The sequence below is a fragment of the Branchiostoma belcheri genome, unplaced genomic scaffold (genome assembly GCF_001625305.1).
Source record: "Branchiostoma belcheri isolate BF01 breed outbred unplaced genomic scaffold, Haploidv18h27 scaffold129, whole genome shotgun sequence".
Taxonomy (NCBI): domain Eukaryota; kingdom Metazoa; phylum Chordata; class Leptocardii; order Amphioxiformes; family Branchiostomatidae; genus Branchiostoma; species Branchiostoma belcheri.
In genome coordinates this window covers 752304-767455 of record NW_017802702.1, presented here as the reverse complement: position 1 = coordinate 767455, position 15152 = coordinate 752304, and the positions used below count along the sequence as shown (strand labels likewise).

The following is a 15152-nucleotide window of genomic DNA, read 5'->3' as shown; positions in this document are numbered from 1 at the left end:
AACTTCGTACTGAGGGCGGGGTCTATGGTACGAAGTACGAAGTTGTACGAAGTTATGACGTAAGGGATCATGACGTGGCCTAGGCTAACTTCGTACTGAGGGCGGGGTCTATGGTACGAAGTACGAAGTTGTACGAAGTTATGACGTAAGGGATCATGACGCGGCCTAGGCTAACTAGGCCTTAGCTAACTTCGTACGGGGGGCCTGGGGTAGCGTACAAAGTACGAAGTTGTACGAAGTTATGACGTAAGCATCAAATGGTGACGCACGAAGTTAATGTTGATTTCATTTTGATATGAAGTAAGCATTAAGTGACGCCGGCAATCAACTAACTTCGTACAAGGCAGCCGGGAGGGCGTCCGAAGTACGAAGTACAATGTGACGTTACTTTAGTGTAAACATATATCAAGTTTTGTCCACAATCAATAAACCAATAAATAAATCTCTTCTGATAAAAGATTGTCTGTTTCTGTCAACTGCCTTTTCTAGAAGATTAGTAGATAACGAAGTATGAAATGCAATATGATAAACTAGACTAATAATAGATAGATAATGACTGATGGTCTCCAGGTCACCGCAAAGACAAATTGATTTGAAAACAACAAGGTTCCTAGAACGCATTCGGAAACACCTGGCGGTAGTGACGTATTGATCAGTTGGTGACGTACGTAGAAAGAAGGTAAGAAGATAAGAATTAGGGTTCTATATACGTTAGACATTTGAACTTGAGAAGTTGTATTATCTTGAAGAATGATTTCTTGTTGAGAACGATGTTAGGGGACATATTTCTCGGTATCTGTGACCTGGGCGTTGCCAGGTGTCATAAAAACGTTGATTCCTAGTGGAACGCCCAATGCGTCAGCAATCATCAAGTGGTTTTCCCAGGGGAAGACAAGTCCGTTGTCGGAAAAGGTCTTTGAAACTGTATCGACTAACCTGGAGGTTTTGTTCCCCAACGCGTTTCACAATGATGCGACCCTGTTTACGGAGCTACAGGAGCAGTGTTTGAAGTCAGGAAAACCATTGGGAGGAACACTCATCTCAAGCAAGGAGAAGTGCCGTATTTGCGGAGGAAGTGGTGGAGGCGGAGTAGCCTGGTTACCAAACCTATTATAGCTCCCGAGTCCTACATCCTCTCCGCGGATTTTTTCTCCCAGGCCCATTTTACAATGTATCACTAAGGTGCTAATCCAAAACGCCATGATGTCGCCTTGATATTGGACGGAAATCGCCGAGAATATTGTGCAGATCCCCAACAAAACTACTTCGACCCTTCCCGCGAAATCTAGGCTGTGTGACCTCTGTTAATAAACAACAGATCACGTGAAGAACGAAGCATTCCGATTGGTGGTTCTCCTCCAAAGGTCATCCAATCAACTATGAGCTCAAAGTATGAATATTTATGAGCCAGCTACTTGGTGACGTAGGAGAAAATTCGTTGGGAATCAACTAGGTCCAGACCTATTTGCGGAGAGGATGTAGGACTCGGGAGCTATAATAGGTTTGGTAACCAGGCTAGAGGCGAGTTGTTTGGCTCTTCCGTTGTTGAATCGTCAACCATCCAACTTTGGACACCCGCCACCCTACCCCGCCCTGTGTCCAAAGTTAGATGACGTCACGTCACAAAATCGCCGTCCAGCACATGGTTACCACCCTGCAGCCGCCGTTACTGTCATATGCATGTGAGTCAAAGTTGACACGGCTGGTCTATGATGCCGGGGGGAATGGCGCAGCTCCCTTGTGAGAATCGGTGAAGACAATGTTGAATCTAGCTATGTTAACCCTAAACAGTACACCTGGGGTCCGCGCGGACCCCAGCACTATATATTCTGTAATATCTTTTTTGTTTCTAAAGATTTTTTCTGAAATTTTAGGTAATTGTCACCCACAAAGTTGTCTCTCAATACAGTGCAGAAAACTCCGTTTCTACCATTTATAAAAAAAATTATATCTGATTTTCTTTTGGGGTCCGCGCGGACCCCAGCCGGCTTTCGATCATAATGGATACACTGGCGTCCTTATACATTACCTTATTTCCGTTTTTATATGTTTTTATGCACTCATCGTATGTCTACCAAGTTTTCAGAGAATGGTTTAGTAATAGAATTAAATTTTAATAACTTTGGTGTAATTATGACGTCATATGACGCCAGAGCTAATAATATAGTCCGCCATATTGGATTTTGACCAATGACGTCATCAAATTAGCATATTCTATGCATATTAAATGATTTAACTTATATTTAATTATGTAAGATGTTATTAATGTTGGAAAAGAAGTGTAATTTAATATAAAACTAAGAAAATTTTTATGTTTAAACCAAAATTACTTCTATTTTCAAAAAAACTGCCTGCTAGAAACCCGTTGCCATGGCAACACAAAAAAACATCAACTTACTAGTATCAAACTAATATGAACTCTTTTCCAGAGACATTTTAGGAAAGGTCTCCAAATTTGATACTTCTAGCGCAAGCCGTTTAGCCGCTATCTGAGATCAAAGTTGGGCCTCAAAAGCCCCTTTAGTTTGAAATGGGTTTAAAAATCGGGTATTTCTTCTTGTCTTCTTTTCTTCACCAAAAAATAGACAAAGTTCAAAATGTATGGTTTTTGCATGTAATGTGGACACAGAGGTTCCCACATCAGTTTGCAAAACAATTGAGCTGGTAGCATGTTGATAATTTCTAAAAATTAGCAAAAAACTGTTCTGGGGTCCGCGCGGACCCCAGGTGTACAGATTAATCAGTCCGGGAAGGTGTACTGTTGAGGGTTAAAGTGACAACTATAAATGCTTAATTCTTATCTAAGTACAATGTATTGATTCTTGAGTTAAAGTCTGTTGCTAATTTGCTTCACCCATGCAAAGGCTATTAGTGTCGTCGTACTTTCCCAAGGTTCAAGGGGCCAGAGAGCAAAACTAGGAAACAACACGGCTAACTGCGATGTTGGTGTTTATGCAATTAAATGAAGGGCCATCTTTTGTTATAGAATTTCATGTTTTCTTTTATAGGATATCAACTATTTCCGTAAATTTGGTAGTCTATATTTTGCATTCTCGTCTGGCGTCTCCTAATTTGATAGTGGTATCGTCGATAGACCGTTATCTCTGGATGTCTCCACTTCAAGAACGGGGGGCGTTAAATCGTGGAGGCATCATAGTGGGTTCTATAGGTTGCCACATCTATTAAAAAGTTGCTACTGGCTATTGGTTTTTGTTGTTCATTGTTGAATTATCTAACTAAAAGAAAGTTATTTAAGATGAATATGTAACATATTGCATAGATATCGTACTTGGTGATGGTTTAGTCCAGCTACGTTTCCCGCCACTATCAAGTCGTGACAGAAACGCCACATCTGCTTAGTCAAGGACGCAGACGTTGACATCAGAATGGTAAGTACTTTTATTTGCTCACTTTAAATTGAGAAAATCGAAATGACAGAATCTGTCACTTGGAAATACAACGATTTTAGCTTAGGTCTTTTTACAATCGCGCAATGACATCTCTCTCAGCAACCTCATTGCTCTCAAAAACGGGAACAGTTTTTAATAACCCAAACCATGTCATGTACTCAATATAGCATTCGAATTTCAATTGATTTACAGAAAGAAACCATCACACTCCAAACTTTCCATTACGGCGTTGGAGCCAACCAGTTACTTGGATCTCACCAGTCACAGTTGAAGATGGAGAAGTGGCACAGGCCTGGAGCCCCCTTCGCTGGTGTAATGACCTACGCCTACATTGAAGACGAGTGGGTCCGCGTCGGGTGGGTGCAGGAAAAGGACAAAAAAAGGGTCCTGGATGGGTGCGGCGGCAGGCCGGAGCGGCTCCACGTCACACTCCTTGACCTGCTTTACGCATAACTTTTTCAAGTCGACTAGAGATCAAGACGACTTGAGCTAGTCTACTTGAGCGAAAAAAAGAGAAATAATTCAACTCAAGTCGTCTTTTAATCAAGACGACTTAAGTCCTAACAAAACAAGACTTAAGTCGGCAAGCGGGGTGTCGAGTCGGCAAGCTTCGTGTGTATAAACGGGCGAAGTCGACTTGAGCGTCCTACGTAGTAGGTCAAGTAATATGCTAATGAGCATTTTCGCGCCATTTTTATCTTATTTGAGTCACGCCATTTTCGATTGTAGATTTGTCCATCATGTCTGAAGGAAAGACATGGACGAATAAAGAGACTCGTTGTTTCCTCAGTCTTTGTAAGGACGAGGAAATACAGAGGCAGCTTGATTCAGCTAGGAATAAAAATAAGCATGCTTACGAGAAAATCGCCGAGGCGATGCGTGTTCAGCGCTTCCGAAGAACAATAGCACAACTGCGACGGAAGGCATCCAACTTGAAAACTGCCTACAAGGCAGCTACAGATGCAAACAATGCCAGTGGAAATGGTCGGGTTGAAATACCCTTTCATGACGAGCTGAACGCTATCCTTGGCCACCGCACGGCCACACATCCCACAACAATATTGGAGACGACGACTAGCGACGTTGAACAGACGTCATACAAAGGTATTATTATAATTTGTCGTGTTAAAATTGTAAATTTGAAGCAGAGTAGAGTAGAGTGGAATTGTAATGCCATGAACGTATAGAGAGTTGAAACTGTGTGTGTGCGTTCTTTTGTTGTATGTCATTTTGGATTGTGTTTTTGTAATACTGTACAGTCTGTTATTTCCAGCACTGCCTGAAAAACAGGTTTTTATTCAATCTAAGTGTAGTTGCTGGTGAAATAAATAAACTGAAACTGAATATTACAATCCCGCACACGCTGGCCCTCTGTGGCATTTAGTCGGCACTGTACTGTGTTCTTGACTACATACACCGTTCTAGAACCATTTTTCTCTGGCGTTGTTCCCCCTGGTATATTTTCCGTCGTGGGTAACTTTAATCTCTGAAAGTTCCTGGCCTGCGCCGGTACAAAACGTCCAAAAGCTTATCTATCGACTCGATGACTTCACTGAAGAATGGCTGTCCCCTGTTTCCTTCCACCCAATCTCACCAGAAATATCCGATTCTGGTATCTGAGAGCAGAATGCAGAACATCACAGCATCTGCTAGGGGGGGCACACCACAAGCAAAAGCCGCGTTCAACTTCTGGGTTCTAGAACGGCGTTCTATTCAAGATGTCAGAAATGACTGATGTTGGCAAGAAGAGAAAATCCTAGAGAATACTCCAGTCAATTATGAAGGAAATCATATTGCTCTATATCTGTATCTGTATAGCCGGTATAACCGCCTTTCGGCGTAACACACCAGCTTCACAGGTACGCGGCGCGGCGGCAGCTGGCTAGCCGGCTATATTACACCGATCGACTTGTTACACCTAACCCTTGAACTTCTAAATCTAGACATTTTAAAGCTATCTAATGGTAATGCCCCAACTGTACTATATATTAATTTTTGTAATCATCCACGACACAGCTCGATCCGGAAATCACGTTCGACTTCGAGCCCAAAATCAATTATTTTCACCCTCCCCCCCCCAAAAAAAAAACACCACTTCCTGCACTTTTCAATCGTGTATTTGATATTATTCCGCAGCAGATATGAGAAATGTGAACTTCTGGTCTCAATATTATTTGATGTATGCCTAGTCATTAAGGTGCCTTATTTCAGTTTGCTCAATTTGACTGTAACAGTTAAATAAGTTTGCTCGTACAGTTATTACTTTATGTTGTAACTTTTATTGTTATTACTTTGTGCTTGGAGCTTGCTCCCAGAGAGCATTGAAAACCGCCCTGTAGGGCGATATGTTGTCCCTGGTAAAATAAACAATTAACTAACAAAACCCTTTCCTTGTTTTTTTTTTCTTAACACGGACTATCACGGTCGTTGGGGGGGGGGGTGACTGCGTGATAAGTTAATGGAAAATTCCATCCTACCAGACGCTTTGTTACGTCTCAATGACGCCTTGTTCCACTGGAGCGATGGTTCCCAGCATCCCTTGCGCGGTGCCGGTAAGTTGTCTGTTACGTCACGCGGTTCTAAACTTTCGGCCAATCAGCGAGCTTCGCGCAAAAATCAAGAGATCGGACGTTAAGCGTCACAACTAACAAAGTTCCATTCCGAACTACGACGCAGGAACGAACGGACCTAGGTCTAATTCCCTCGCGATTCATAACGGAATTTTTTTTATAATCGTCGAACGAGAGTCAGAGAGTACTTTTTCAGAATGCCATCCGTACTGTCAAAGGAATTGGACATCGAAAATGTGCGGTACCTGCTGGGAAACGTATACCAGCCCGTAAGTACTTATGTGTTTGTTGCCTGTCACGTGTAGCTTCGCTTTCCGATCGAGAAATGCCATTGTGTAATTAGAAGTCTCTGTATCCACAATCAAGGTCCTTCCGTCAAAATGTAGACGCATTGAAACATGCAACAGTAGATCACAGTACTGAAACATGCAATCGTAGATGAAAATGTTCGTTGCAGTAGAACTATGCATTGCTTGTTTCACTCTATAAACCCTGTCGTTTGCCGATTTGCCGACTTTCGGTTCACTTGCTGGCTTAATTAAGGGTTCAGAGCTGTTCTAGAACGTCCTGGGTTGTGCGCATCACTCCAAATTAGAACCACTATGTGCTAATAGGCGCACATCATGAAGTTATTATATGATTGAATGTCGTATAAAACATGTATTTCTGGTTTGTATCACAATGACAATGTAAGACAAAGAATGGCGTGTTGACATTTGATTTTGGAAAATGTAGGACATTACGTCTTCCATGGTTTATATATGATTACAAAAGAGAAGTCCAACCCTTCAGACATAGTTTTGGACGTAGGTCGTAGCTATAGTTTTAGACAACTACATATTTTTCATTATGTAGATTTTGAAGTTATTTTATACCCTGTTTAAATGTTGTAATCAGCAATTAGCCTTCGGGCAGGATGATGTGCAATAAACTTCGCATTACAAAACGCCGATAATTATGATTAGATTTGATGCTGAAGTGGTTGTATTTACTATTCACAGGCAGGGAGAAAATGCCGCACTTGCAAAAAAAAAATCTGAACATCTACGACGTAAGTGTGACTCCTACATGTTTATGTTACGACAATGACACTGAGATCGTCACAGGACGAAAAGGAGGGAGTACGTATCGGTCATGATCTAGTTTTAGCAAAAGATGAAGCATTTGCATTGAATAGCCAGTCATCATAAATACGTAAACAGATCGGGAACATAAATATATAGAGAGAGTGAGATAGATAGATGGATAGATAGATAGATATTTCTTGGTCTTTATAATGGCATTGTTTACTTTAAACCTATTTACTGATGTTCAACGAACTGAGAGTCAGGCGCGGCACCTCCATCCAGGACGAGGTGGACAGATTCACGGCTTTGACTGGTCTTGTTTAATATACTCCTTTTCGTATAAATGCAAGTTTCAAGCCACCCTTTATTTGTGTTGTTCCCGTTAAATGAACAAAATACATTTCTACCCTGTCTTATGTGTGTTTCTTTTTACAGGCCATGGATATCCCTGGAGATCAGGGGCCGCAAACTGTGTATAGGAAAATGAGGAAAGTGGAGAAGTGGCGGCCCCAGATCAGCGTGGGCGGGTAGCACACACTCGTCCTGGTAGAGCCTCCTGTATCCATGTGGCTTGAAAAAAAAATGCTTGAAGTGAACAATTTGTGACTTTTTAATGTGTGAAAATACATTCAGACATAACGTAGAGTAAGTCGCTATGAGCGAAGTATCAACAACAAAAAAAATGAATACATACATTGTATCGGTACCGGTATCCCTGGACGTTGCCATATGTATTCATTGCATGTAACGTTACTTGTAACATACAAATAATGGAAATTCACAAAGCAACTACATTGAAAGTCACATTTTTCAATAGACACGACACAATCCAAAACGCATCGAAATGATCTTAAGGTAACGTAATGTTGCTACATTTCTCACATCCGTCTAACGCCTTGTGGCCAGCGCGAATATCCAATTACAACGAAGCGCGCCCAAACTCTTGCGTTTTCTATTAGTTGCTAGGAAAGTTGCTCTATTTGCCATGCATTACAGCGATTGAGACATAGACATGTAAAGTACTATTATGATAATATTATAATGAGCAGGTATGTAAGTCTATTTTCTAAGTCATCATTTGTAGCCAAAAAAAACGCCGGGGGCAAAATTATATCCTAAGGTTTGCGTGAACGTTGGTTAGTTATACAGGCCAAATTACAGCCATTTTTAACGGAAAGGCAAATGCCATAGAATCACGCAAAGGACAAGACGATTCAGATAAAGGGAGCAAACAGTTCAAGACAGAGAAAATACACGTAAAAAGAAGAAATTTCTGATGAAAAGTATGTGAAATTCATCTGCATGTGAGACTATCTAGGTGACAGCGCTCTATGAGATCGTGGAAGGCCAAAGATAGTACGGTGGGGGGTAGTACGATGGTACGAAATCGACACTGTTCAATATAACAAAGTGGACACTCACAATAACATTTCATCCCACTATCTGCAATCTAAAATATAAACCATGAATTAATAGAGTAACATAAAGACTGGAGTAAGCGATATACATGATAGATCCCATTTTGTATCCCAAAACAACGAGAAAAGACGACAGAATCATTCATAACATCCACATCCCACAATGTGCCAGCTTAACTGGTAATGAGTTCCACCGACGGACGAAGTGTTCTAGTTAAATCAATCCGCATTAATGTCTGCGCAGCGTGTAAAGTCAAAATGAATCGAAAATCTGAGCCTACTGATACTCAGCATAGAAAAAAGCATCTTTATGCAAAAATGATTTGTACTAAAATTACATGAACCGTGGGTCGTTGAGTACTATTTTCTGTGGGCGCATGGAAACTGTCTGCAGGTGGTAGTGATCAACACCACAGCCAAGGCCAGCGTCGCGCGGCTTGTAGACGTATCTGGTTACAATAAAGCGCGCCAAAAACCGACGTTTTCTATTGGCTGCTCATGAACGTATCTAACCTCGTTGAGAGAACGCATCCATTTTCTTTGGAAGTTTGTGATAGTGCAGCTCTGAGTTGTGGGTATTTCGTGCTGCAATGGGTCCTGACATGGCGTCATTTTGTCCTAATTGTGTTTCGTAGCCACGTCTGTAACTGTTTGCTTTTGTGTGAGCATAGTATGGTATCCAGGACCTGAGACAAGGACATAAATAGACGTTTGCTTACAATGCAAATTACAAATGCATACAAGAAGGGGAAGTGGGTGTCTTTTAGAGGTATTCTATTGCAAATGTAAAGGAAAGGTCTACGTACTGGGAAACTGCATGCGCAGGCCTTTAGGAAAAATAAACAACATTCCCCACAAAGTGTGGGGTTTTCTGTTTCGACTGGTACAATAAGGAAGGCTTACTCTTCGCGTGGAAGTGGCGTAGTCATTCCAATATGGATGACATCGGTATTCTTGGATAGTACAAGGCAATTTTGAGTTGACGATCAGTCAATGTGTAGAAATATCCTAGTGTCTGATTCGGGATCAATCCTCTCTCCTCTGATACTTCATCATTCTTGACAACAAACGCATTGTTGTGTGGAAAATAACCACCGACATTAACTTTATTAAATATCTTCCTTTGCATACTATTGAGCAATCTTCAAGAAGAAATGTTACCAGGTACGTCACCAAAGAGTTTCTGTGTGTACCTGGTACGTCACCAAAGAGTTTCTGTTTTGTCGAAAAACATGAAGTCCTGTATTCCTGGGCATCTTCCCATCATATGTAGAACAGCATCGCACCAGCAGAAACTTGACTATGCTTATGTGTTGAGGATGCACTCCTTGCAAGACTATAGCCATCTGGCATCCTCTCCTATCCTATTACATTATTCCTTGTCCTTGTTGAAATATGCGTTTCACAATCTAGCTTCTCCACGGTCATGTCTGTTGAAGTTTGCCTTGTTGTGGTTTGTACACTTTTTACATTATTGTAAATCATTATCTGTTAAGACCTTAGTTAAGTAACACGGGATCCTCCTGCATCACTTTCCCGTCTGTCCAACACCTCCTCCGCATTCCCAATGGGGTATGCCAGAGGGAAGTTAGCCGTGCAAGACGGACCGTGGTTCCCCCTGCCTGTAGCATTACAGCTGCAGAGTTAGATGGCGTACTGGAAGTCTGTTAACATATTTTGTCCGTTGAATGTTTCTATGACTGAAACGGCTACTTGTGTAGCGTTGATGGGTTATTGTATTCTTCGTCTATGACGACCGTTGTGAGAACTCGCCATCCTTTACCATTCCGTCCTTCGCAGCTAGTACATTTCTTAACTTTTCTATTGTAAGACGTATTGTAAGACGTTGTGTAAAACGGGAGGATGGTGTTCGGACGCTCCCGTGGCTGATTAAGGCACGAGATATCGAGAAGATGAAAGTGAAATACGCGGACCAAACAAAGGACGTCTAAACACAAGGTTTTTAACTCAAAAATGTCTTTTTCTGAGAACTTGATCTTTCCTAAGTAGCCGTTCGGACGTAGAACGGCTTATCTAATAAGTAAACACCTTCCCTACACTGTTTTCTGATAACGAGTTTTTCGTTTCCGTGATAACCAAGTCTGACTCGTTTTTTTTTTTTTTTGCAAGCTAGTGATGGTTGGTGTTTCTGTTGCGCCTAGCAGTGTTGTGACAGGAAATACCTACAGGAACTTCTGTTAGCGCTGAAGCCATTTTCACTGTCTTTTTACGTTGTTTGGACCTCAGCATTTCCCCCTTCCCATCCTCTTTATTATGTAGTTTAACCACTTTCGTATGCAACCCACATGCCTCACACCTGAGCACTTTCTTGTATTATGTGCCGAACTTCTTTTCGAATGTGGGTGGCATTGTTACAATTGGTGTACAGGTTGAGTTGTTTTGAGAATTTGTCGTTATGAAGGTCTTAATCAAGTCCATTATAGCTGGTATGTATAATTGTATATTTCTCGCTTCTTCTACATTTTTCCTCTTAGCTAATGTTACTGTCATGCATTCTAGAAGACCTGGTGTGTCAGGTGTTGGTCGACGGCTTCTGGGTGTTGGGCATTTAAATGGGTCGTGTGCCATGTGGTACATGTTTTGTTCCAGGTAAAGGTTCAATAGGTGGTGGCTGTGATGTGTCGTCCCATTTCTTTCTTGGATGATACGGGTAGCCCTGTTGAAACCTCCCATTCCGATGCTTCTTACTTGGTCTACCAATCCCCCGACGTAATTTCACCGTCTTTTATGCAATGGAAATGTTTAAATACTCGAATCATACCAGAGTTGAGGGTGGCCTGCACTGAGGTGCTAATCGCTAGGCTACCCTCTGTGTAGTTTTGTCCGTAGAACCTACAGGTTGTAGTCCCGGTGCGGAGGTGACAGGTGACCACCACTGGTGTAATAAGTCTCCAGTTCGTCTCACTTCCTGAGAGGTACTAGAGGTGGCTGCAAGTTCAGTAGGGCAGCACACACTGTTAGTACGTTATCCAGAATATCTAGCATATCCACTAGGTATAGTACGCGGAATCCCTTGATACGACATATGACCCTCTCAACATGGGTACGTGCATCGGCTACATGCGTTGTTTTAATGGTGACAATGTGCTTTGAATACTAATTACATTTGGCACTTATTATAGACACCCTTTCGAAGGGGCCAAGATAGGTAGGTAGGAACTGTTACACTTAACTTATAGACACGGCGATTTAAAACTTATTGCTATAAAGATGCCAGCGCCTCGTCTTTTTCGAAATGTCACAAGTGTAAAGTATTCATCTAATAGTATATACAGAGATGTCATTGTACAGTTCTTCAAATCAAAACTATACAATACATACAATTTTAATCAAACACCATTTCCTGCATTGGCGTGACGCTAATTTCCAAAGATATTCTAAGAAACTGCAATAATGACATTTGTGTATGCCACTTAAGGACTTTACCCTAGATTGGGCACTTTATTTGACGTTATTTACTAACCAGATTTTCAACATGACAGCACTGCCAAAAGTCTTCCGTTGTCTTTTTGTCGATGGGACAAGTACATGAGCAATGTCCTGAACGTTGAGCTCCAAACTCAAACTGCCTGGCTTGGTGGTCGCCTTTTAAAAATCGTAGTACATCAGTGTATGCACGTCCATCTGTCGCCTGGACTGGTAGGGTTAAATTAAGGATAAAAGATCATCTCGTCTTGTTTCTGCATACATTAGTTGTTCTTCGTCAGAGCCCCACAACGGGCAACCAGATATAGCCCTGGCCTCTCCACTTCACTTTGGACGTTGAGCTTTACTTTGTATTTCTGAAAGTACTCGGCATTGTTGAGGAAAATCGCTGGATCATGTAAAAGAAAGACTAGGCGATGTATCGTTCTCCCAGTAAAAAGGAGATCAAATGCGCGGGAGGGCTGGGACCGAGGGTGATGCGGATATACACCGTGTTGTATTTTATCTATTTCATATCTATTCTAGAAAACAGGCATTTCGATGCGAAACGAATCAAATTTTGGTGTATCTAAACAAAAAATGTTACGGCGTCAATTCGATTATCCCAATTCGGACCGGCGCACTCGGTGCGCACGAAACGCGGTCGAATTCTATTGAACATTTGGAAGCTCGTAAAGAACCCAGGCCCGTACCGATAGCTATCATACAGGCTGGAACACCCGTATCGAACGTGATATCGCGGCCAAGGTATGACAGAAGAGTCCGTATCTCATATTTAGTTTCCCCAACCGTTCTCTTACCCAGTTGTTCAAGACGGTTCTTCATTTCCTGGAGGTTCATGGTGTCATAGGCTACTTTGTTTCTCAGAAATTGCTCTTGTTTTCGTTACAGTAGCTGCTCTTGCCATAGGTCGCTTGCGTCCTTTAATCACAGTGACCTTATAATTTGAGTGGAGAAAACCACTGATAAAAAAATTATGCTGCTATGTATGTTGCTCTTGTCATAGCCTATAATCTTATTTTCGCTTATGTATTAAATTTAGGGAGATATTAGTAGTAGTGGTACATGTATACTTGCACATGTGATAGTACATAAATTTGTAACAATCGAAAAGTTATCATATTTCCTACAATGCAGTTGGTCTAATAATTCTGCTTTAAATAGTCCTTGAATATCTTTTTCCTGAAGGAGCAGTCCTTTGGCTTTAGCACCCTCATCGGTGCAATACTTGAGGGCCTCCTGATGTCTTGCTAGACCCGCACACTATAGCACTCTCTCAGCACATTGGTGTTCTGTACAATAGAGATATAAGATACCACTATAACATGTATATCACAAATATTGATTAATCCTCACTTTGTACTAAAGGCGATAAGATATTATTGCCAGAACAGAACCTCTATACTCAACATGCAAGAATGTGCATGGTGAAGTCAACACTTGTTCGCAACTGCATCAGTCTGGTAAAGTTGTTAAAACTAAACAAGTTCTTGTCAATGTTGAAAAGACATGATTACGGGACGACAATAGATTTACTTACAGGGGAGGATGTTGGCCATTATTTTTCACTTCCATGTTGGTGTCTCCATCCTTTTTTCTCTTCGAGGTGCGCCAACCTTTCCTCAACAGCACTGAACCTTTCAACTTGCTATTGCTGACGTGTTGGGAGTTCCTGATTTTGTTGAAACAGTGTAGCTAGCTGCTTCTGAATTCGGTCAAACTTGTAGTCAGTTGACTCTTCAAATGACATAATGTTGACTAGTAAAAGAAATATGTACGCATGTGAGACCTCACCGAGGATTATCTAAACTGTTACAAGTATTAATTTTATGATCTATCGAAGAAAAAAAATCATAAGTATCCACTCTTTAATGTGTGATTGTGTAACTAAACTGACGTGCCACGTTGCTAGCATGTTGCTGTAAAACGATATCGGGTTACATGACTTACTGTTCCCTGGCGCGGAAGTTTGACAGGGATCATGAACAATTATAAATACTTACAAGCCGAAATAGAACTAGATCTGTGACAGAAAATTCCATTTGTGTTTACGATCTTATATCAGTACGTATGCGTTTTGAATATTTGCTCAGAAATGAGATGTTTTATCAACACTTCAACTTCAAATCTCCAGTAGTGTACAGTACAGCTTGCGTTAGAATTAACGGGTAACGCGTAACTCACGCGGTACTCACGCGGTACGTACGCGGCATTTACGCGGTACTAACCCGTCACAGTAACGCGTGAGTAACGCATTTAATGCGTCCGAGTTCTGCTGAAGCTTCTCTACTGCGTGAGTCACCCGATATCGCCGCATTTTATAGTGTGTGATTTAATAGTGCCCCGCCCTGGCCCCGCCAACACGACGTGCCCGATCGGCTTTACCGGTGCGAAAGTCGGCGATTTCTGCAGGAATTGGCTCCTTTTGATATGCAGCCGCCCGCTATATGATAATCTCTATTAAACGTCACCCCGCCTGCTGGTTTTCCGAAAAAATCAACGCATCTCCCTGAGGTCATTGACCCGCAAAAGCCAGGAGCAACGCACGCCGCCGGCACTTGGTATGATCAAGGACATTATACGAGATGTATTATGTCCTTGGTACATGTACATTTGTATGATGGTACATCCTACAGCAACCAAGCGACAAAACTGTGAAGGAACACCATGGTCCCAAAATGCTCCAAAAATATTCCAATATTACATGGCGATTATTTCCTGTTATTAAACACCCACGCTAATAAGACTGATTTTGGGCGGGTGGCTGACAGCCCCACTCGGGAACTGAAAACTTGTGAGGGAAATACTGATACAATGGGCGCACCCCATTTTCGGCGTTTCGTGTGACAAAACTAAATGCATCATACACTACACCTTATATATATTTTTCTTCACTTCAGGTTGATAGTTGTTTGAAATAAAATCTAGTAGGTCTGATAATCGCTTGTTGTGTTTTTATTTGCCCAAACCACGCATGTTTTCCTGTCGGCGGCGCCGGTAACTTTAATCCTCGATCCTCGGGGAAGCGGGTCACCCCACCGACAGCATTGAAAGGTAAGACAGCAGTGAAACGTAAAACTGTACCGATAGTGACGAATCAAGTTTTGTGAGGAGGTAGAAATTCAGTGGAAAAGACAAATTTCTGATTTTATTGTCATCTCAAATATCATTAAGCATTGGGGCTTTACCCCGAATATCGTGTGATTTGAATATTTTTCGGTCGGACAAAAACCATTTCAA

The 15152-nt window shown here is 41.7% G+C and overlaps 1 long non-coding RNA gene across 1 annotated transcript; it reads left to right on the top strand.

The window, feature by feature from the left end:
• The first annotated feature begins 6067 nt into the window (after window positions 1-6067).
• Window positions 6068-7764, top strand: LOC109463638. The gene is made up of 3 exons (XR_002139835.1): window positions 6068-6249; window positions 6982-7031; window positions 7483-7764. It is a non-coding gene; the product is annotated as an uncharacterized LOC109463638 (long non-coding RNA).
• Window positions 7765-15152: the final 7388 nt, after the last annotated feature.